Source organism: Pinus tabuliformis, chromosome X (genome assembly GCF_031772625.1).
Source record: "Pinus tabuliformis cultivar Carrire ecotype Pingquan chromosome X, CPIR1, whole genome shotgun sequence".
NCBI classification, from domain to species: domain Eukaryota; kingdom Viridiplantae; phylum Streptophyta; class Pinopsida; order Pinales; family Pinaceae; genus Pinus; species Pinus tabuliformis.
In genome coordinates, this window is record NC_142308.1 from 1,423,050,414 (window position 1) to 1,423,072,721 (window position 22,308).

The window sequence follows — 22,308 nt, forward strand, 5'->3', positions numbered from 1 at the left end:
AACATTGGCTAGCAGGTCAGCTGCTGAATTTTGAGGCCTGGGAATGGAAGAAATATTGAATGCCGAAAAGTGAGAGGTGAGTTCCTATACCAGCCACTGATAATGTTTGATATGGCTAGAAAGACAATGAATTGTATTCCTTACCTGTTTAATAATAATTTCAGAATCTCCAAACACTTTGAAATATTGGACCTTGAGGCCAATCGCTTTATATAGTCCTTGGACTAAGGCTTTGTACTCAGCGGTATTATTCGTGCATCCAAACTCTAACCTACAGGACAACATTGTTTTTTCTCCCTGTGGGCTAATCAAAATACATCCTGCTCCTGAGCCCTCACTAGACTTGGACCCATCGAAATATAATGACCAAAATAAAGAAGTATTAACAATTTTATTTACAGTTTCCTCAGTATCATTAAAACATCTTGACCTATCTGTTTGTGAATAATTTTCGATCTGAGATGTAGAATGGTTTACTGAGAAAGGAGATAGTTGGGCAGCGAAGTTGCCAATGAATGACTCTGATGAATAATTCCCCAAAATGTTGTTATTAAATGCTATTGGTTGGTTTTCTTGTTCAAATTCCGTAACTGTATGGTTTCTCCCGATCGATTTTTATTTGATTTGGCTTTCCCTTATAGGGAAGCCACATATGGGACCAATCGGTAGAAATATACCCATGTAGTTTTTGAGACCAGTCCCTACTCAAGATCAAACCATAAAATTCAGGTATATTAGCGATCAAGATATCAATTCTTTGTACTACTCTAGGATCAGCTAATAGCCTGATGGTTACTGAGTTGATTTCTCCTAAAACTTGTACTTTAGTCCTGTCCAACTGCACAATATGAATAGCAGACTTTTGGGGTTCAATGTTCAGTTTGGAACAAACAGAAGCTAGCATTATATTAGAGGATGCCCCTGAGTCAATCAAACAGTTTTGCAGGTTTCTATTGTAGATCTCATAGGTTAGAAGGAAAGGTGGAGTATGAGAATTTGATCTATCTCCTATCATAACTGCATCAGTAGCTTCGACCATACCAGAAGGTGGTTGACCTGCATCATTTGCAGCTTTAGCACTGGGAAGGGGTGAAGTAAGAACAACATTTAATTCTTTGAGAAGTAATTTTTTGCTGATGTTTCAATTTACTAAGTTCAAACATGGTAATGTTTGCCTTAGTCCTTTTCATGTCATCAACAATATTGTAATCCATTGAATCAGACACTACCAATGTCTTAGATGTTGATGGAATGTTTGAGGTTGAACGTTGGTTTTGTGGAACTGTTACAGGTGGCTTCTTTGGGCGTACCTTTTCCTTTTTTGTAGTAGCACCTGCACTCCTTTTCTTCGAAGTTGTTTGAACAGGTTCGGAGGTACCTCTACTCCCGGTAGTGACAGGAAACGCTTCTTCTTCATTTTCTGTATCGGAGTTAGGCAATATAAAATCCCACATTCCATGACATTTAACAACTTCCTCTTCTTCATTAATAGGTGAAGCTGTTTCTTCTTCTCCTTCTTCAAGATCTGAATCTGCATTAGATATAACATTCGGTGGTTTTGATTCAATTTTCTTGTAATTCCTAAAGGGTCTTTTGGTTGAGGTTTCGGCTACCTGTTTTTTGATTTCAACCATTTCATTTGACATAGTCTTGAGGACCTTTTGTAGACCCTCCGTGTCATATGGATCTTTAGGGGTTTTCTTCTTTGAATCATCTTTAAAAGAAACTTTTTTGGTTTTTCTATCTTCAAGAGTAGCTTTCTTCTCTAGAGCATTAATACGTTTCTCCACAGCAAGTGCTTCTTTCATGTTTTCAGCTAAAGTTGGCTTTCTAGCCCTGTCTACAAAAATAGCTATATTGGCAGGTAGGGCAGTTATATACCACTCGCTTCGGATTTGCTCACTTGGTTTGGAGGCCGTTGGGATTTTATTCAAGAGTTTATTGAATCGTGCATTAAATTCTTTAATTGGTTCCCTATGCTCCATCCTAAGATTAGAGAGATCATTTATTAGTGTAGCCAAAGACCTATCATCACCATACTTAGTAAGAAATTGTTATTGGCAAGTCGTCCAACTGGTAATGGAACCAAAAGGTAAGGAAAAATACCAGGATCCTGCTGATCCTTGCAAAGTATAAGGGAAAAGCCTAACGAAAACATCTTGCTCCATTACTCCCTTCAAATTAAATGCCAACATGAAGTTATTAATATGTTCCTCAGCTTGTGTTTCATCATCTGGATTAAACTTGGGTAGCCATTTCTCAGGTGCATCAGGTAATGCATGCAATGGAGCAGGCATATTGACTGCACCAGGCCTGGTCCATGGATCTGCCATTGTAACCGCAGTAGTGGATGATATTACTGTTGAACTTCCAGAAGTTTGGGATGGAGTTGATATTAAGGATTGCGGAGGTTGGGATGTTGAAGTTGCTAATCCCTGATGAACAACAATGTGTGATGATGGGGTGGATGGTTGACTTCACACTGGGGAAGGTGAGATGGAGGATGTGGATGAAAGTTCTTCACTGTCAGATGCTTCAGTTTTTTTCTTCACCTTTTTCCTTTTGGGTAAAGGGAACTCAGTAGGTTCAATACCGAGCTTTCCGCTCTGAAGTCTGGTGAGAGGGTGAGGTAAATTGAACTGCGAAGTCGCACTGCTTTGAGATACCTCAGATTTCTGTGGTGATATCGAGAAACTCTGAAGTTTGTGGATAAGAGACTGGACTTCAGGAGATTCAAGACTTAGTTGTTCTGGAGTATGATGGGTTTGAGCAGTGGTAGTTGATTCCTCTTCTTCTTGTTTGGATACTGGAGAACCAACATGCAATTGGGAAGTACGAGGTGATGCGGAGGGAGAATTACTCTTAGAATGGTCTGTAGATTTGGGTTTGCTTGCCATTCACAGTTGATGGCCCTCCTTCTAGCGCCAAAAATGTTGATGCCCCGAAAATCGTTGTATCAACATTGGGGGATAACCACACGGTCTGGACCTTAATATAGCTCCTTTTCCGTTTGGAATGGTGGCTCCGACTGGGGATAATGGGACCAGTTTCCCAATAATGAATAAAAGGGGTGGATGAAAGATTGATTATCTAATCTAATGATAGGCGAATAACTTAATCTATCAGCAAAATAAAAGAACTACTACTAATCTCGGGAACTATTGTACTTTGAAATGTAGCGCTTGATTATCTATGTCTATTGATAGGCATATAGATGACTCTATCTAATAAACATAGACATTTATTCATTCAATGATTACTTTGTTTAAATAGTTAAAAAAAGTGATTAACACAATATTGCTACACTTATCATTTATATCATCGATACATATATGATCAGAAGAAAAGCATACTGTAAACATCCAATAGTGAAAAGAATAAAGAATGTTGTTAAAACACATACATATATTCGATAATCGCAAAAGAGATCAAATGACAATTCATATAAAAAGAATGAATTCAGACATAGATAATAGTACCATATGAGTTGCTTAGCACTCCCAATATCAATCGCTATTTGAAATTCTTCTTCCAACGCAGAAATACTTTCAAACAAAGACAGTAGTGCACATTTTCATAAAAGCTTCTTTGCCAAAATCAGAATGATTGGTCCAATTTTATAAAATAATATACCTAAAGTACAATAGTGCAACTTCAGGCTTTAAGTCATGTACAAAACTTACGACCCTTTCCAAATACAATGAAAGTGTTTATAAATACTTAATTAAGCTAACTATCTATGAAACTGAAATCCTACTTAATTGGTATCAATTGATCTTGAATATCTCCTTCGCAGCAATCTGGCAGTCAGCGGCATGAATCATCATTTAGGCTGTTTGCCTTTAAACCTGAGTTGACATATCGCAAGCATTGGCTCCACTTCGGGCGGTCTGTTGAGGCGAGAATTGAGTTGGGCGGCATAGGTGGCATCCTGAATATCGGGAATGATATACCCGATTGCATCTGTAAGGCATTTGAGGGCGGCTCTCTGGCTGTGTGGTTTGACTAAGAAGAACCAATAGGCGTCCCATGTCAAACTATTAATTCATGCGATTAATCTCCCATTTTTCTCTAGTTCCGGATAACATGACTGCTCCAATGTTTTTGCCGTTGTCAATTTACCTGGAGTACATTGGGAAATCATGTTAGACAAGTAGAGAGTATTATTAACCAATTCAACCAAATTACTTGTGGTTTATTTGCATCTTGAAATTGCTCTCTCTGCTTTCATTAACTGGCACTACCATTCTGTAAATAATATTTCCTTATGTGATTCTAAAATCTTTGGTAAATTAGCCGCCTGTCCCTGATCGGTATCTTGCCACTCAAGAAAATTAGTTAATGTTTCATCGGCTTGATCCAACTATGTTCTAGCTTTTTTTTATTTTTTACTTATTGATGTCGTCAAATCGCATAATGGTTCCGCCTGGGTGATTTGTTGACATAAAAGCTTTATCTGTGTTATCAATGCCTTGTTTATCTGTAATGCCTCTACTTTGAATTTGGCTACCTGCGGAAGATTCTTTGTTTTCTCTAGCTGGGCTGATAGTTGAGAAATCTTCTCATCTTTTGACTTCAACATTTGTTCATTCGCTGCTTTCCGTTGTGCCAATGCCTCAGACAGCTCTTTCTACTTTTGGACTGCACTGTGATCGATCCTCTATTTCTCTTTTCGCAATTGTTTAGTTAATTGATTGTTTATTTGCTATTGTGTTAACAATTGTCGTTCTGCCTGCTCCGCCTTCTGCTGTGCTTCTAATAGTTGTGCTTCCAATGAAAAGATCTCCCGATCTTTTGTTTTTAATAAAAGACTCATCTCTAATGCGTTGTCTATTGTTGCTGTCGAATAGGCTCCAGCATATTGTGATAGTTCTATTAGCTTGTCAGAGGGGTCAAATTCCTCGTTCCAAACCACATTTCCCATCACCGTTTGTTCTGGGAATAGGGAAGGTTGATCAGTCCTTCTCCTCTTCCTCTATCGTTTTACCACAGCGTTGTGTCTTGGGCTATAGAAGACATCTAAGGGAGGAATTTCTTCTATTTGTAAAATAATCTGATCGGAGGGATCCTTTGGGATTATCTCTACTTCTTTCGAACTGGGTAGGTCGCTGGTTCCACTTGGAACCTGTTTTGAAGTGGTCTCCTGTGTATCTGCCGCTTTTGATGTTTCGACGTCCTTAGAGCATTCAAGATTACTGATAATTGAATCGAATTGTTGCCATTCCTGGAGCAATTTCGGGTCAATTTGAGTATCTACATTCACCTCTATGCTACTCTGTTCCTGCTCTTTCGTATGGGTTTCCTCTTGTCTTTTCATATGCACTTCCTCATGTTCTTTTGATGTAACAGGAGGTTCCTTAGTAAGTCGCTATTCAGGCTCGCTTGATTCTGTTGCTGGGGTTGTTGCTAACAGATCTAGAGGTGGAGTTTGCAACCTCTGTTCTCTAAGTCTGTTGAATTCAACTAACCCGTCATCTTTGTATTCCATTCTGGCCAGTGATTTAACTTGGGACATCGACTCAGCTGAGGAGAACAGGTCATCAAACTTATCTTCTTTATGATCAAACTTTGTCAATTTGGCCTATTCAAGTGCATTATAGGCGACTTTATTTGGATCAAATCGCCTATTAGGGAGAGTTGCTAGAGTTAATGACTTCATCTTTGTAGATTCCTTCTCTGCATGTTTGAAGTCATGTAAAGTGTAGACGCCACATCTCAGAGGAAAAGAGGGCCAGACCCGCTTCTTATTTTTCTTTAGAGTTTGTGTAACTCCTTCGGAGATAATCTAATAGGTTATCTGTTGGAAATAATACTGAGAGGGGGGGTGAATCAGTATTATCAAGCAATTTACCAAATCTTCCTTATTTGATCTTTTGAATTATTCTTGCATATCAGTACCATAAAATAATGAGCATGAATAAAGAAAATAGACAGTCACACCAAAGAACACAAGATGTAAGGTGGAAACCCAATGCGGGAGAAAACCACCTGCTGCAATATGTCTCTATCTTCTTTCAAGAAATTCTTTTTACAATGATTTTGTACTGGTGCAGTCCTTTACCAGCACGTAGGCTGCAACCTGCAGAGAGCTACAACTCTCTCTCGTTTTCCAGTCTCTCCTGGAAGGGAGCTACAACCCCCTACTTCTTTTCATGAAGAATCAAATGATCAACAAGTATACAACAGATACAGTCCACTACAGATATCATCAGTAATTACAGAAATAACCCAGAACACCTTATGAACAGAAATATACAGTCAACAGATCATCTTAAGACAGGGACGCATATTTTCTTTCTGTGACCTGCGACTAGACGCAGTCTACCTTCCACTGTTCTGCGTGCCGACGCACTGTTCCTCTATGCTTTGCTGCGACCGGCGCACCCAGAAACACTATCGCGCCGCATCTTTTTCTTCAGAGACGCACCCAATAACACAGTCACGCCGCGTCCTTTGCCTCCGAGATGCACCTGAGCCTTTACTGTACTGCGTCCCGGCGCACTTTCCCTTCACTGAACCTGCGTCCCTTCAGATATAAAAGATATGAGGACTTCAGAACCAACCCAAACACTCAGATCCACAGATCTAATCATGCGCCATAGAGATCACAGTCCATTAGAAGATTTGCCTTCATAGATCTGGACTAGATCTCACCAAAAGATATTCAACCAAGATGATGCATAATCCAAATGAACTCCTTTGCTTTATATAGGCAAGCTTCTCCCCATAACATGGAACAAAACCACGAGCCGACACCATAGAAACACAAAACCGTCGGCTAGATACCACACAAGAAACCCCCACGTGCTTTTCTCTGCCTTGAAATGTGTGCACTGGGCGGACGCACCTCCTGAACGGCTGGCCTGCGTCCCTGGACGCGGGTTCTGTATGGTATACCTGCGGGGACGCACTTGCTGAACATATTTCCTGCGTCCTTCTTGATTTATCACCTGAATGGGTTTGCCATCAAGGACAACACCTGAATCATAATGCCAACAATCTCCCCCTTTGGACTTGATGGCAACCACATAATCTTCAGCTTCATTCTCCCCCTTTGACATCAAGGGCAAAGGGTATGCTCCCCCTATGCTCATGCATCTCCAGATCTGTAACCAGAAATCCATCATGAAGGAGATAGAGACATATTGCAGCTATTTCCAAGATCTCCTTCTCCATAATGCCAACAATGCATTATGTGCTCCCCCTGAGCCTATACCACCAATAGGAAGATGATCAACAGTAAGATGATGCATCAACAACCCCCAGCTTTTGCCTGAGGTATTCAAAAGTGTCCCTGGGCAATGGTTTGGTGAAAATATCAGCAACTTGTTCCTTAGAAGGAACATACTCCAACTTGACCTTCTGTTCAAGTACTTGTTCCCGGAGAAAATGGTACTTGATTGGTATGTGCTTGGTTTTTGAATGCATAACCGGATTCTTTGAGATGCTGATTGCACTTGTGTTGTCACATAAGATAGAGATTGGAGGAGTACAAGTGATTTGATAATCCTGCAAATTCTGCATCATCCAAAGGAGTTGGGTGCAACAAGATGCAGCAGCAACATATTCTGCTTCAGCTGTAGACAAGGCAATTGAACTCTGTTTCTTGCTGAACCAAGAGACCAGTCTGGGACCCATAAAGAACGCACCACCACTTGTGCTTTTCCTGTCATCCACGCTTCCGGCCCAATCTGCATCTGTATAGGCATGAAGAGTAAGATCTGTATCTCTAGGATACCATAAGCCATAATTTTGAGTCCCTTGAAGATATTTGAAAATTCTCTTCACTGCTTGAAGATGAGTCTCCTTTGGATTTGCCTGAAATCTTCCAACTATTCCAACTGCATGCATGATGTCTGGTCGGGTACCTGTCAAATATAGTAAACTTCCAATCATAGATCTGTAGGTTGGTTGATGTACTGCTGCAGATTCATCATTTGCACTGAGACTACATCCTGTGACCATGGGTGTACATACTAGTTTTGCATCTTCCATGCCATATTTCTTCAAAATCTGCTTGAGATACTTGGTTTGAGATAAAAAGATTCCTCCTTCCTTCTGTTGGATTTGCAAACCAAGGAAATATGTCAGTTCTCCTAGCAAGGACATTTCAAATTCTTTCTGCATGACTGAGGCAAAGCTTTGACTCATAGCTTCTTCATTGCTGCCAAAAATAATGTCATCTACATACACAACAAGTATTAGCAATTTGTCATTTTCAACTTTTATATACAGATTGCTATCTGCTGAACCTTTTAAGAAACCTTGTTGATGAAGATATTTGTCCAACCGGTAGTACCAAGCCCTTGGAGCTTGTTTGAGACCATAGAGAGCCTTTTTCAATCGGCATACAAGATTTGGATCATTTCCAAGAATGAACCCATCTGGCTGTTCAATGTACACTTCTTCTTCCAAGTCTCCATTCAAAAAGGCTGATTTCACATCCATTTGAAATACTTTGAAGTTCTGAAAACTTGAGAGAGCAAGGAACATTCGGATGGCCTCAAGTCTTGCAACAGGAGCAAAAGTTTCTTCAAAGTCTATTCCTTCTTGCTGCACATACCCTTTACAGACGAGTCTGGCTTTGTTTCTAATTACTTCTCCATTTTCATTCAATTTATTTTTGAAGACCCATTTTGTTCCAATAACATTCTTATCTTTTGGTCTAGGAACCAGCTCCCAAGTGTTGTTCTTTTCGATTTGCTCAAGTTCTTCATCCATTGCTTTCACCCAACATTCATCTTTGCATGCCTCTTTCACATTTTGTGGTTCGGTGGAGGAAAGTAATGCCAAATAGCTTGAAGCTTCTGCAACTGTTCTTCTAGTTTGTATACCTGCTTCTTTTTGTCCCATGATCTGAGATTCTGGATGGTTCTTCTGAACATATCTGGATGGAGTCTTTTCTTCTATTCTTGTCCGTTCTTCTGCTTCTTCGTGAGGTTCTTCTTGAGATTCTTCTTGAGGTTCTTCTTCTTCATCATTCTGTCTTTGAGGGTAGCTCTCATCTTCTTCGATGTCTTCACGATGTATTTGCCTAGGAATATATCCCTTTTCATCAACCACTACATCAATGCTGTCAACAATTCTGCCAAGTCTTTTATTGTAGCATTTGTATGCTTTGCTATGTGGAGAATAGCCAAGAAGAATGCCTTCATCTGCTCTAGGATCAAGTTTGCCAAGCTGCTCCTCAGTATTCTTGATATAGCATTTGCTCCCAAATATTTTGAAGTGCTTTACCGAAGGAGTTTTACCACTCCAGAGCTCATGAGGGGTTTGAGTGCTGTTCACCCGGACATTTGTCTTGTTGAGAATAATAACCGCAGTATGTGCAGCCTCACCCCAGAAGGTTGCGGGGGTTCCTGATTCATCAAGCATAGCACGAGCCATTTGTTGGATTGTTCTGTTCATTCTTTCAACAACTCCATTTTGCTGAGGCGTTCTAGCTGTAGAGAATTCTCTCCTTATCCCATGTTCATCACAGAAATCGAAAAATTCATTTGAAGTAAATTCCCCACCTCTGTCAGATCTGAGGCACTTAATTTTGTGACCTGATTCATTTTCAGCCAAGGCCTTGAAGGTTTTGAATTTTTCGAATGCTTCATCTTTGTGCTTCATAAGACCTAACCAAACAAACCTGGAGAAATCGTCAATAAATAATATCAAGTATTCCTCTCCTCTAGGTGTTCTTTTTCTGAATGGTCCACATACATCTGTATGTACTAGCTCAAGAGGCATGCTGGCTGATCCTTCTTTCTCTGGAAAGTTAGTTCTGGTTTGTTTTCCAAACTGACATGATCTGCATATGGTGTTGTCAGGAATTTTGATATCTGGAAGATCGCGAACTGCCTGATATTTGCAAGCTTTCCTTATTTGTGAGAAGCTTAGATGTCCCAACCTTCGATGCCATAACCAGTGCTCTTCATTCTTGCTTAGATAGCATTGTTGTTGTCCTTCATCAAATATGTATAGATTATTTGGAGTTCTCTTTCCTTTGAGAACTGTTTTACCTGTATCAAGATCACGAACAAGGCATCCATTTGATCTGAATATAACCTCGGTTCTTTGATCACACATCTGGCTGACACTTAGTAGATTATGCTTCAATCCATCAACAAACAAAACATTTCCAGCCTTAACATCTTCTTTTAAAGGAGCAATACCTTTTCCTTTTATAGTTGCAGGAGTATCATTTCCAAAAGAGACTTTCTTTCCCTTTTCTAAATTAGAATAAGACTCAAGTTTTTCTTTATCACCTGTCATATGCTTCGAACATCCACTGTCAATGTACCATAGATTTTCTTGTCCTTCTGCATAAAATGCTATCCCACATCTTTCTGTTTGAGGTTCCTTTATTCTCCATGTTTTGGCGCCTGAGGCTTGTTCCTTTTTCTGCTCTTGTACCTTTCTTTCCGGAAACCTGCTTCTGCATTCAAAGTCTTTATGTCCAAAATTATTGCAAATAGAACATTCAACTTCATTTTCAAGAGCTGAAAAGTTGTTATAGGTCCTTTTTGTAATCCCTGTCATACTTCTTTGTTTTTGAGCTTCCCTAGTCATGATTGTTTTATACGCAACACATTGAGCTGCTTTGTGACCAAAGTTATGGCAAGAAAAGCATTGTCCATTGAAGAAGCTTCTGCGATTATTGGATCTACCAGCCAACTGATTGTAATTTCTATTTTCATCTATTCTTGAACCAAATTGAGAAGATTTTACCTGTGGCTGGTTGTGGCTTTTGTTCACCCTTAAGCTGGATTGCCCCTGATAGTTTCTGCTTGACATTTGTCCCTGCTTTACCTGATGATCTTCCTTGTGCTCTTGCTCATTTCTTCTTGCTGCATCAAGATAACTTTTTGAAGTGGATGCTTGAGAAGTTTCTCCATTATAGCCCAAACCTGTCTTATTTAGTGGAGACCGCTGCACACTGATAATCTCATCCAAAGTTTCAGATCCTTTGACAAACTTGAGATTAATAGTTTTTGTTTTCTCAATTTCTTTTCTAAGACCAACAATTTCACCTTCTAATTTTTCAAGATGTTTTTCCTTTTCATCAATTTGGAATTGTAGAGTATCAATAATCATGTTCTTTTCTTCTATGCATCTCTTGAGTCTAGTAATTTCATCATAAAGGTTATCCACATCTACAGCATCCTCATAATTATCATCTTCAAATGCCATTAACAACCTATATTTATTACCTTGTTCATCTTCATCACTGTTTGATAAGCCATCACTATCTTCATGGGTGTAGTAGCTTTTCTTATTTGCGCTTTGTTTCTTGTTCCATCTAACTAGTTCCTTTCCTTTATCCTTATAAGAGCATTTTGCAGCATAATGACCTACTCTTCCACAAGAAAAGCATTTGAAAGGTAGCTTACCTCTGAACCTTCCAGAACCTCTTTGAAGATTTCTGACAAAATTTGATTCTTCTTCCTCTTCTTCTGGATCATGGCTTGCTTCATAGTAATCTTCTTTGCCCGATGCTTTAAAAGCAGCCTCCCTTCTGTCTGATGGTCCTCCCTTTCTCATTTCATAAGTAGTTAGAATTCCATGTAGCTGAGACATAGTAAGAACACGGAGATTTTCTTTTTCTTCTATTGCAGATACTTTGGATTCAAACTTGGGGGATAATGATCTTAGAATCTTTTGAACTACTAGAGACTCCTTTACTTCTTCACCCAAATTTTTCATACAATTTACAATCTCATCTACCCGAAGAAAATAATTAGCCACACTTTCATCATTATACATCTTGAGAGTCTCATATTGAATTCTGAGAGTTTGAAGTTTGGCTTGTTTTACCTGTTCATCTCCTTCATAGCTTGTGATCATTTTGTCCCATATTTCTTTTGCTGATTTGAAGTGCATTACCTTCATGAATTCTGTTTGGGATATACTTCCTAATAGAGTACTGACTGCTTTTGCATTTGTTTCATACTTCTTTTTCTCAGCTGGATCTGCAGGAGTAGCTGAAGGAAAAGCATAGCCTGTTTCTACAATGTCCCAAACTTCAGTACCAAGAGATTGAAGATATGCAGTAACTCTTACCTTCCAATAATTGAAGTTTGTCCCATCAAAAACTGGTGGCCTGATTGATGCTTCTCTCTCGTAGTTGCTCATGATGAACGATCTACCTTCAAGCGATCAAGCTTTTCTGAAGGACCTGCTCTGATACCAATTGTTGGAAATAATACTGAGAGGGGGGGTGAATCAGTATTATCAAGCAATTTACCAAATCTTCCTTATTTGATCTTTTGAATTATTCTTGCATATCAGTACCATAAAATAATGAGCATGAATAAAGAAAATAGACAGTCACACCAAAGAACACAAGATGTAAGGTGGAAACCCAATGCGGGAGAAAACCACCTGCTGCAATATGTCTCTATCTTCTTTCAAGAAATTCTTTTTACAATGATTTTGTACTGGTGCAGTCCTTTACCAGCACGCAGGCTGCAACCTGCAGAGAGCTACAACTCTCTCTCGTTTTCCAGTCTCTCCTGGAAGGGAGCTACAACCCCCTACTTCTTTTCATGAAGAATCAAATGATCAACAAGTATACAACAGATACAGTCCACTACAGATATCATCAGTAATTACAGAAATAACCCAAAACACCTTATGAACAGAAATATACAGTCAACAGATCATCTTAAGATAGGGACGCATATTTTCTTTCTGTGACCTGCGACTGGACGCAGTCTACCTTCCACTGTTCTGCGTGCCGACGCACTGTTCCTCTATGCTTTGCTGCGACCGGCGCACCCAGAAACACTATCGCGCCGCGTCTTTTTCTTCAGAGACGCACCCAATAACACAGTCACGCCGCGTCCTTTGCCTCCGAGACGCACCTGAGCCTTTACTGTACTGCGTCCCGGCGCACTTTCCCTTCACTGAACCTACGTCCCTTCAGATATAAAAGATATGAGGACTTCAGAACCAACCCAAACACTCAGATCCACAGATCTGATCATGCGCCATAGAGATCACAGTCCATTAGAAGATTTGCCTTCATAGATCTGGACTAGATCTCACCAAAAGATATTCAACCAAGATGATGCATAATCCAAATGAACTCCTTTGCTTTATATAGGCAAGCTTCTCCCCAAAACATGGAACAAAACCACGAGCCGACACCATAGAAACACAAAACCGTCGGCTAGATACCACACAAGAAACCCCCACGTGCTTTTCTCTGCCTTGAAATGTGTGCACTGGGCGGACGCACCTCCTGAACGGCTGGCCTGCGTCCCTGGACGCGGGTTCTGTATGGTATACCTGCTGGGACGCACTTGCTGAACATATTTCCTGCATCCTTCTTGATTTATCACCTGAATGGGTTTGCCATCAAGGACAACACCTGAATCATAATGCCAACACTATCTCCCTCGCTAGCAGTTTATCAGGTATGTACAAAGGAAGGACATGAGGTTCAGCTTGGCTGCTGAAAATTCTTATATAAGTAAATTTTTCCTCTCTGAACCATCTTCGTATTGATGTCAAATCAATCCCTGCTTGGTAGGAAATCTTGTTAGCAGGTTTATCAAAAATAGAGTAATGAATGGGTAACATAAAGCCATTGCAGACTTGGTATAAATGGTGCTTATAGGAAGTTTTCCATAATTTCTGATGGTATATGTGAATAGGCATGGGGTCTTGTGAAGTCCACCTACAGCCGAGGACGGGAAATTCAGAATTGAAACACAGGGTGTCTAGTATATAAGCACTGTAGTAGAATGGGGGAATAAGCCTTTCAGTGACGCAGGTTTTGGTTCTAAAATCAAGAACTGCTGTTGCTAGCTTATCTAACAGTATAGTTGCCCAATCCATTATTTCACTATTACACGCCGCTTCCATCAAGGGAACCATTTCTATAGTGAAATTAGCGGAATCATGCAACCCCCACAATCTACACATCATTATCCCAGCATAACAATAAGGAGAACATAGGTAATCAACAGAGTACTTACCAGAAGATTCATGCTTGTGTTTTGCTGGATTTTGCCTCCAATCCCGAATGGGTTCGAATTCAGTTTCATTCTCATTTCGGAATTTATCCAGAAATGCCTTGTTGTACTTCTTCTCTGGCACATGCAAATGATACATTTGCCTCAAATCATTAGCCTGAAATGAACCGAAGATTCTCCTGTCTCTGGTGCAGAAGGTTCTGGCTGTGATTGGGATTTCCTCAATTGCCCACCTCACTACATCTGTATATGGGAGAATTTGTTCCCGAGCTGCTATCCGATGAAGGAAAGAGTCGGCTAAGTCCTTTAAAGTAGCATCAGATTTTCGATTGGTATCTGCTGTGGCATGTACTGCTGTCACCTCTGGTTCTTCGGCCTCAACCAAATTATAGGTACTTTGCCAAGTAGTTTTGCCGAGTCCTAGACATGTAGTATCGGATATCAATCCCTTTTTTTTAGTTCTTGGATCAGCGACGAGTTGTCCTGTGGATGGTGAAGCGGAAGCAATTGCAGTTTTCTTAGACTTCTTCCCCATTTTGCTTGAATCTATTACTTCAGAAGAGTTCTGCACAGGAGTGAAAATGAACGTAATACAGAGAATTGGTAGCGAAAACCAAATATGAGCGATATATATTGATCAATGCACGATGAAGGATTAACTTAAAGTGGCCACGGATAGAACCTGTGAAAAGATTTTTACGCTTACTATTTCATTAAATGGCCGTTAAAACCTGCCAATCCTTTAAATGCCCATCATATCATTTATTGGCCGCATGATTTGTTTAAGCGTGCCTTGGATATTTTGGTGGTTGAGTGCAGGTGAATCACTGTTTGGAAGATAAGGCCTTTAATAAGAATTAATCGTAATATCCCCTCTTTAACAATTCTTTGAAGTTCACGCTTCTGGCTTTATCGCAATCGGGCGTCGGGGGAAAACATAAATCATTATATTCGTTCCTTTTGGAATCCCCGATTGCCGATAGCGATATCGCATCGCATCGGGAGTATTAACTGAGCACTTTGAAAAGCATGCATGGTACATCCCCGATCGTCGATAGCGATATCGCATCGCATCGGAGCGAAAGGGACTTTATTAGATTGCATCGGATCGAAAGGCACTTTTGTTATGGTAACTTATTATTGCCGATAGTCGATAGCCTATTGCATGTTGTCGCATCGAAGAAAACCAATGGGTCTTTAAATTATGCCTCCTTTCTCATTGCGACATGCGATATTGCGATCGCTTTATCACAATGATAAAAGATTAATTATTTATATTATAAGACCAAATAATTGGTTTATCAAAAAGGTTTTATAATGTTTTCATTTTGTTTTCGGACCTTTTTGAATAATACAAAGTTGATACCAATTAAAATAAAAAGGGACCCATTTCATATTATAGTTTTGTGAATAAAAATGATATGAAATGGGGGGTTGTTGTAGAGCACAACAAGTCCCAATGGTTGCTAAGAAAATGAATTTTTAATTTGAGAAATATATTTTATAAACGACATGAGCTGACTCATGCAACTTGACCTGTCATTAAAGTAACATGTCTCTTCACCTTAACGTAACACCAATATAAATATAAGTATGTCTCCTCATTCTAGCCATCATATTTTGGTGATATTTTCTAAGATTGAGTACAAAATTGGGGCAAGAATTACAGGAGCAAATAAGAGGCCAAGGAGGACATTGAATTTTACTGTTTGGGCAACTTTTAAGGAAGTCATGATCAATGTTGCCATAGTTGTCGTGGTGGAAGCTACCGTAGTTACCATGGTTGAAACTGTCATAGTTGTTGTGGTTGAAGTTGTTGTAATTGTAATGGTCACAGCGGACATAGTTGAATTTGTCGTAGTTGTTGTGGTTGAATTTATCGTGGTCGAATTTGTCGTAATTGTTGTAGTTGAAGCTGTCGTAGTTGCCATTGTTGAACTTACCGTGGTCAAAGTTGTCATGGTTGAAGTTGTCATAGTTGTTGTTCTCGAAGTTGTGGTAGTTTCCATGTTCAAATTTCTCGTAGTTACCATGCTTTAAGCTATCACAGTTGAAGTTTTCATAGTTGTCGTGGTTGAAGTGTTGATTTATTGGGATTGGATAAATAGATCTTGTTGAAGTCTTATCGTGAGAACATAATAGGGCAGAGTTGTAGAACTTTGTTAAGTAACATACTGAAGATTTGTGGAGATCATTGAAGAGCATGATACATTGAAGCCATCATGAGGTGGCCTTGAAGAATTTTTATTTGGGTAACAAGAAAATAAATGGTGACACCTGCATGTGAAGAACAAGGTTATCATTGATGATGAGACATGGAGACTAAAGTGAAGGGATATTTGAATATTGATAGGGCTCGTTGAAGAAGACATTGGGAGCCATGAGTGTATCTAAATATATTTTGACGAGGTAAAGCTAAGGGTTGGATCCCAAGAGGTTGGAGCCTCGAAAAGACAAGATTTGTTCCTTGGAAGATATGGATGGATCCCTAGAAGATATGAGTCCACAAGAAACTAGGTCGGTGACTCTACTGAATATAGGGTTGGAGGCCTTGAGGTTCATGCCTCAAAATTGACAAGGTTGGAACCTTAGAAGTCCAAGGTGGAGCTTGGCATATTAGAGGTTGGTGTCTAGGATATTAAAGATCGATGTCTTCATCTAGGGTTGGAGCCCTACATATATTGTACTTGATTTATTATAAAGAAGAAATTAATAAAAGCATTTATTCTTATTGTTCATTTTGTGTTCTAAATATATGTGATCTAACTGTTAAAAATAACAATTGAAAAGAAATATTGATTCACCCCCCTCTCAGTGTTTCCAACAAAAGCAGTATGGTAAACACCTCAATGTATGCTTGCATTAATCTGATGAACATACATGTATTACAATTGCTTTGCTCAATTGAGCACAACCTACAAGTGAATAACCTATCTCTCTGCTCACTGAGAAGCTCTAACCTAGACTTAGTCAATTTTTGCATTTTCTTGAGCCCCTATTTCCTTGCACAATTACTCGAGAAATTATGCTCCTATTATTTAGGAATTTTTCCAAAATGGATTGTGTAATTCCCAAGGTTGATCATTTGACTGCATGCAACACCTGTACACTTAATACTAGTCTACAACTGATGTTACAGTGCCTTGGAATCTCCACCACAACTGGGGAACTTGAATTCTTTGCATGCACTAACTAGTTTGGGATGATTGATCAGTTAACTATATGATCAATGATTTTGATTAAAGTCCCACTACACAAATGACCTTCCACTAGTTCCTACAAGAGTTAGATATAGTTCAATTAAATATAACTTGAGATAACTAACTTTGATTGCTACACATTAGCAAAAAAAATGCTTAACTAAACTCTAACTCCTCTAATGAGCGACAGTATTGCAGCAAAGATGCTGCAACTCCTAGGCTACTAGCGTTACTTATCAACCCGGGGTTCATACAAACTTGAAGGTGACAATGCTATATGCACAAGTAGAAGTGAAGGTCCTACCTATTGTCACTTTTTCATATGGCGAGAGACCCCATGGGTTCCAAGCCAGACTTTTATAGAGTCATAAGAAGCTTGATTCTTTGGTGGAAGAATAGCAAATCTATTCTAAGAGAGCTACTCTAATGTAGTAATGAAGAAAACAACATCTAATGCTAAATGACACCATATCCTAACTAACCATTTAAACAACTATGCTAAGAAGAATTTCTAAATCAACACCAACCTAATGTTGCTATCTAAGTTACAGAAGTAAAGGGAATCAAACTAAACTAATGAGCAAGCAAGGAAACTAGACAAAATCTTCTTTCACTTTTCTAGTTTTTTTGATGATCAGACAGTGTTGGGGTTTTATTGAATAACCAAATCAAAGCTAAGAAGCGATAGCATTTAAATGATATGCAGAACAAAGTTTAGGAAGGAGTCAAGCAGGAAATAAATCGAAGATCGAACTCAACGAAGGGAGGACGTAATGAGGTAGTAGTGCATAGGAACCATTGGATCAATCAGCGAACAGTAAAAATGGAAGATGAGCGGCAGATATATTATTGAAGGAGATTACATGAATAGAGGGACAAAAAAAATTAATGGAAGATGAGTTGTGGAGATCTTATCACGGGGATTAAGTGAATAGATGGATGGATCAATCAATGAACATGATTAACGAAATATTGAGCGACGAAGATCTTCTCGCGGGAGGTTAAGTCAATAGATGGATGAATAGGATTAATTGTGAGTGCCAGTATTGTAGCAATAATTCTACAACTCCTGGGCTACCTACTTTACTCTTATCAACCTGGTAGTTCGTAACAAACTTGGAAGCGACGGTGCTATATGCACAAGTACTAGTTCTTACTATAGGTTGTCACTTGGTCAGTGACGCAAGATCACTAGGAGCTCAAGCCAACTTCTATGGATTCTAGAAGAATCTCTATATGTGATGAAAGGAGAGGGAGACTACTCTACAGATACTGCTCTAACTGCAGAAAGGAGAAAGACTGAAATGTAAAGAAAACCAAGTAAATCCTAATTAACCAATGAATCCTACTTTTGTAGAAAGCACTATGAAAACCATGAAAAGAATTCCATTACATACTCAAGGAAGTAAACAACATCTAAATAAGCTATTTCTGGAAGTAAATAAGCAAAAAACATCATTTTGGATTTTTATGTATTTTTATGTGAATTTGACATGCACGTAATTTATTGTTTGTGAAGGTGGTGACAAATAGGTGGTGTTAAAGAGTAGTTTTAGGACTCGTGAGGATGTAGGATGGTGTGGTTGGGTCCTAGGAGGTCTCAGGTGGCCTTCTGGAGGCTTTTCCTACACTCGGCCATCAAAAGAAATCCTACTGGAAAATCTACAGGAGGACATAGGAAATCTATAGGAGGAAAAACAACATTCTACAGGAGGCCTACAAGAGGAGGCTGAGAGCAGTTTTGGCCATTTTGAGGGTGTAAAAGTGGGTGGAAAATGTGGATGATGGTAGGAATGAGGTGTTAGGGTGCCTAGGATCTACCAAGAATCATTAGGAGAGAGAGATATGATTGGATTCGCTCAAGGAGAGAGGAAGGAATTCTATGGAAAATGCAGGAAACTAACGCAGAATTGAGAGGAGACTTGGGTGACCTGTAGGGCATGGATCAGATGGAGGATGGGATGGATAATAGGTTGGCATGCTTCTAGAAGATCTCTGCTGCATAAAAAACTAACAGTCAACCAATGAGATTAAGAAAACAATGAAATAAGCGCATCTCGAAAAATAGAGTTTTCCATCAAATTAATCTAAACTCTGATCTATGAAAGGAAATGTTGATAACTGTTGCAAGAAAGGAAAGAATGGAAGAAGACTATGGTAAATAAAGAATTCAGCATGATGAAGAAGTTCTGAAGCAAAGCAAACTACACTATTAACCAACTAAAAAGTTGTAAACACTAGAGGTCCTATGAATGAGGAAAATCTATGTTTTTGGGGCAGTAAGAGGGTATTTGCCTCAAATCATGGTCCCAGAGGGAGGAAGAGAGGCCAAGGAATTGTTGCTAGCCTTCTGGAACTTTTCTTTACCACCGCTTAACCTGCTATAGAAAGCACAAATAGAAGAAAACTATTGAATCATCAAAAGCAACCTATTCTTGACCATAAAGGAAATTCATCTAATAGCAACCTAATCTACAAACTGAAATAAAACATACAAACAAAAGTAAAGAGGAGCTTGGCTACTTGGATTGGGCCCTAACCCAAGAGCTTCATCCCTCTGAGGCAACTCAATGCCAACTCAAAAAGGATTCCATCTTTATTTCCGAAACAATAACAAGATTACATGGAACTCTCAAAATAATAAGCTCAAAGTTGAGTAGAGTTTACATAAGAAAAAGTACAAAAAAAATCCAACAAAAATTTGACCCTAGTGACGCCCTAGTCCTCTCTACTTATACAAATGAAGCTACCAACAGCTTCCTTAAAATCAAGGAGGCTTGGCTCCCAAACCTCGAGATAGTCATCAATCATCCTCCACTTTCTTGGTTGTGCTAATGCATGACTTGGCTTCTTGTACTCCGAGCCGAATGAAGGGGAATTTGAAGTGAGGAGTAATACATGAGGGGGACTCCCTCCTATAAGTCCTCTCCTTTGTCGACTTCCAATTATTACTACCATTTATCCACTGGATCCTTGACTTTGACCAAAAAATTCATCAATAATCTGCATTAAACACATATTAGACCACATGGCATCATAACTAACTCAACTCACTCTATAAGCATGAATATAATTAGAAAATCATACAATAAGCTAAGAGAATGGTTGATTTGAGAGATGAAAGACGGAGATCTTATCGCGGCAATGAAGTGAATAGATGGATGGATCACATCAAGTCACATGGCAACAAAAGGGTGAAAAATGTGTGGAATGATGGAGCGGGTTTCGTAGGTGGTAAGACATTTCTCGCATGGCCTCAAAGCTGTAACCTGTATTTCTAATTTTCACGTGATTAGCCTATGTGAGTGACACGTAGCACGGGAAAACCACTTTTCTCGCGTGCTCTTTGGTGGATATCAGCCGTGAAAGAATTCGTGAAAGATTGTGCGATAGATGTTATATCATGCGAGATTGATCAACGATGGAGATCAGCCAAGCTAGTTGGTGATCAGGTGGCATGATAGCCGGTGGATCAAGGGTGCGATAGATCGACAATGGAGATTTGGAGCACATAAAGTAGGTGGAAGAATTCACGATAGCCACTGAATCAAGCTAGATAGATCGACGGTGGAGATCTGGAGTGCATAAAGTCAAGACTTGAAATGAATCAAATGGTGATTGGTCAAGTTTGTTGTGGATCGAACATTAAGGAAATCTACAGGTATAATCTGATCAAGATGCGTTTTATTAGCTTTCGCTTAAGAATTTCATTCTGAAGGAAATGAGCATCTGAGCAAAAAGTGATGGAAAAAGATGACAATGAAACGAACCTCGTACTGAATCAAGAAAACCAAATTCATGCAAGAACGTCCAGCTAACCTACTAATTGAAAGAAGGCACAAATGGAAGTAAACTAAAACACAACTAATATACGCTACACTATTGTAATGGAAATGCAGCTACTTAAGCAAATGAATGATTAAACCATGAATCTACGCTAGCATACATGTAAAATAAAGAGGAGCCTCGGTTGCTAGGGTTGGGCCCTGACCCAAGAGCTTCATCCTTCTGAGCTAACTCAGTGCTAGCTCAAAACAAAGCTCATCCTTATTATCAAAACAATGGATTACATCAAAAAATGTCACAAATCTTGCATCTCGAAAATAGAGTAAAGTTTTACAGTCCAAAGTCCGAATCCTACTGAGGTTTGAGACCTCTCTACTTATACATCTAAAGTCTCCAACGACTTCCTTAAAATTAAGGAGGCTCGGCTCCCAAACTCAATATAAATTGGTGCTTTGACTTCCACTTGCTCGATTGCCTTCTAGTCCTCATGATTTGGTTGTTTGTACTCCGAGTTGATGGATGAATATTAGAATGGAGGGGTAGTAAATGAGGAGGATTTCCCTTCTATAATTCCTCTCCCTTTTCCCATTCAAGTTTTGACCAAGGTATTCGCTAAAGTTCCTTGATTTTATCCTTTAATCCTAAATTAAATGCACATTAGACCATAAAACAAAATATCCAACTCTAACTCATCTCATAAATAAAATATGATCAAAGGTATACAATAATTTGTGAGAATAGTTGGTTTGACTAAGGTACGAGGTGAATTAAGGGCCATATAATTACCTAATGATGAGGCTCATCATCACCCCCTACTGAAAGTGTTTCTCATCCTCTAAGAAACTTAGTCAATGTCCATGTCCTTCATGGCTTTGGTAGCCTCTCTGACATCCCATGCTTCTGTTGTGGTCTCTTCTTCTTCTTCATAGAAGCCTTCTTTCATTTCTACTTCTTCCCACTACCTCTTTTCCTTTTCTTCTTTTCTCCCTTCTAGCATCCCTAGGAGTAGTGGTGGACTGAGTTTTAGGCCTATCCAATTGACCTTCAACCTTTTCATTGATTTCTTATACATTGGTGTCTTGTTGAGTGCCTTTCTCAACCTTTGAGGACAGCGATATTCTTTGATCTTCAAGATGTGTGATAGTGTGTTCCATCTTCTTAAGCAGGCATGTATACTATCTTCTCCTAGAAGCCTAAACATATCCTCAAAATGTGAAATTGCTTTCTCATGGGCAGCAAGATATCTAGGTGCCAGCTGAGGATCATTTGCAATTAGATTATGGGTGTTGATTAGGGCCACGGGATTTGATTGGTCATCTTTGATGAAAAGGGGTTCATTTTGCTCTCTAGCCAAT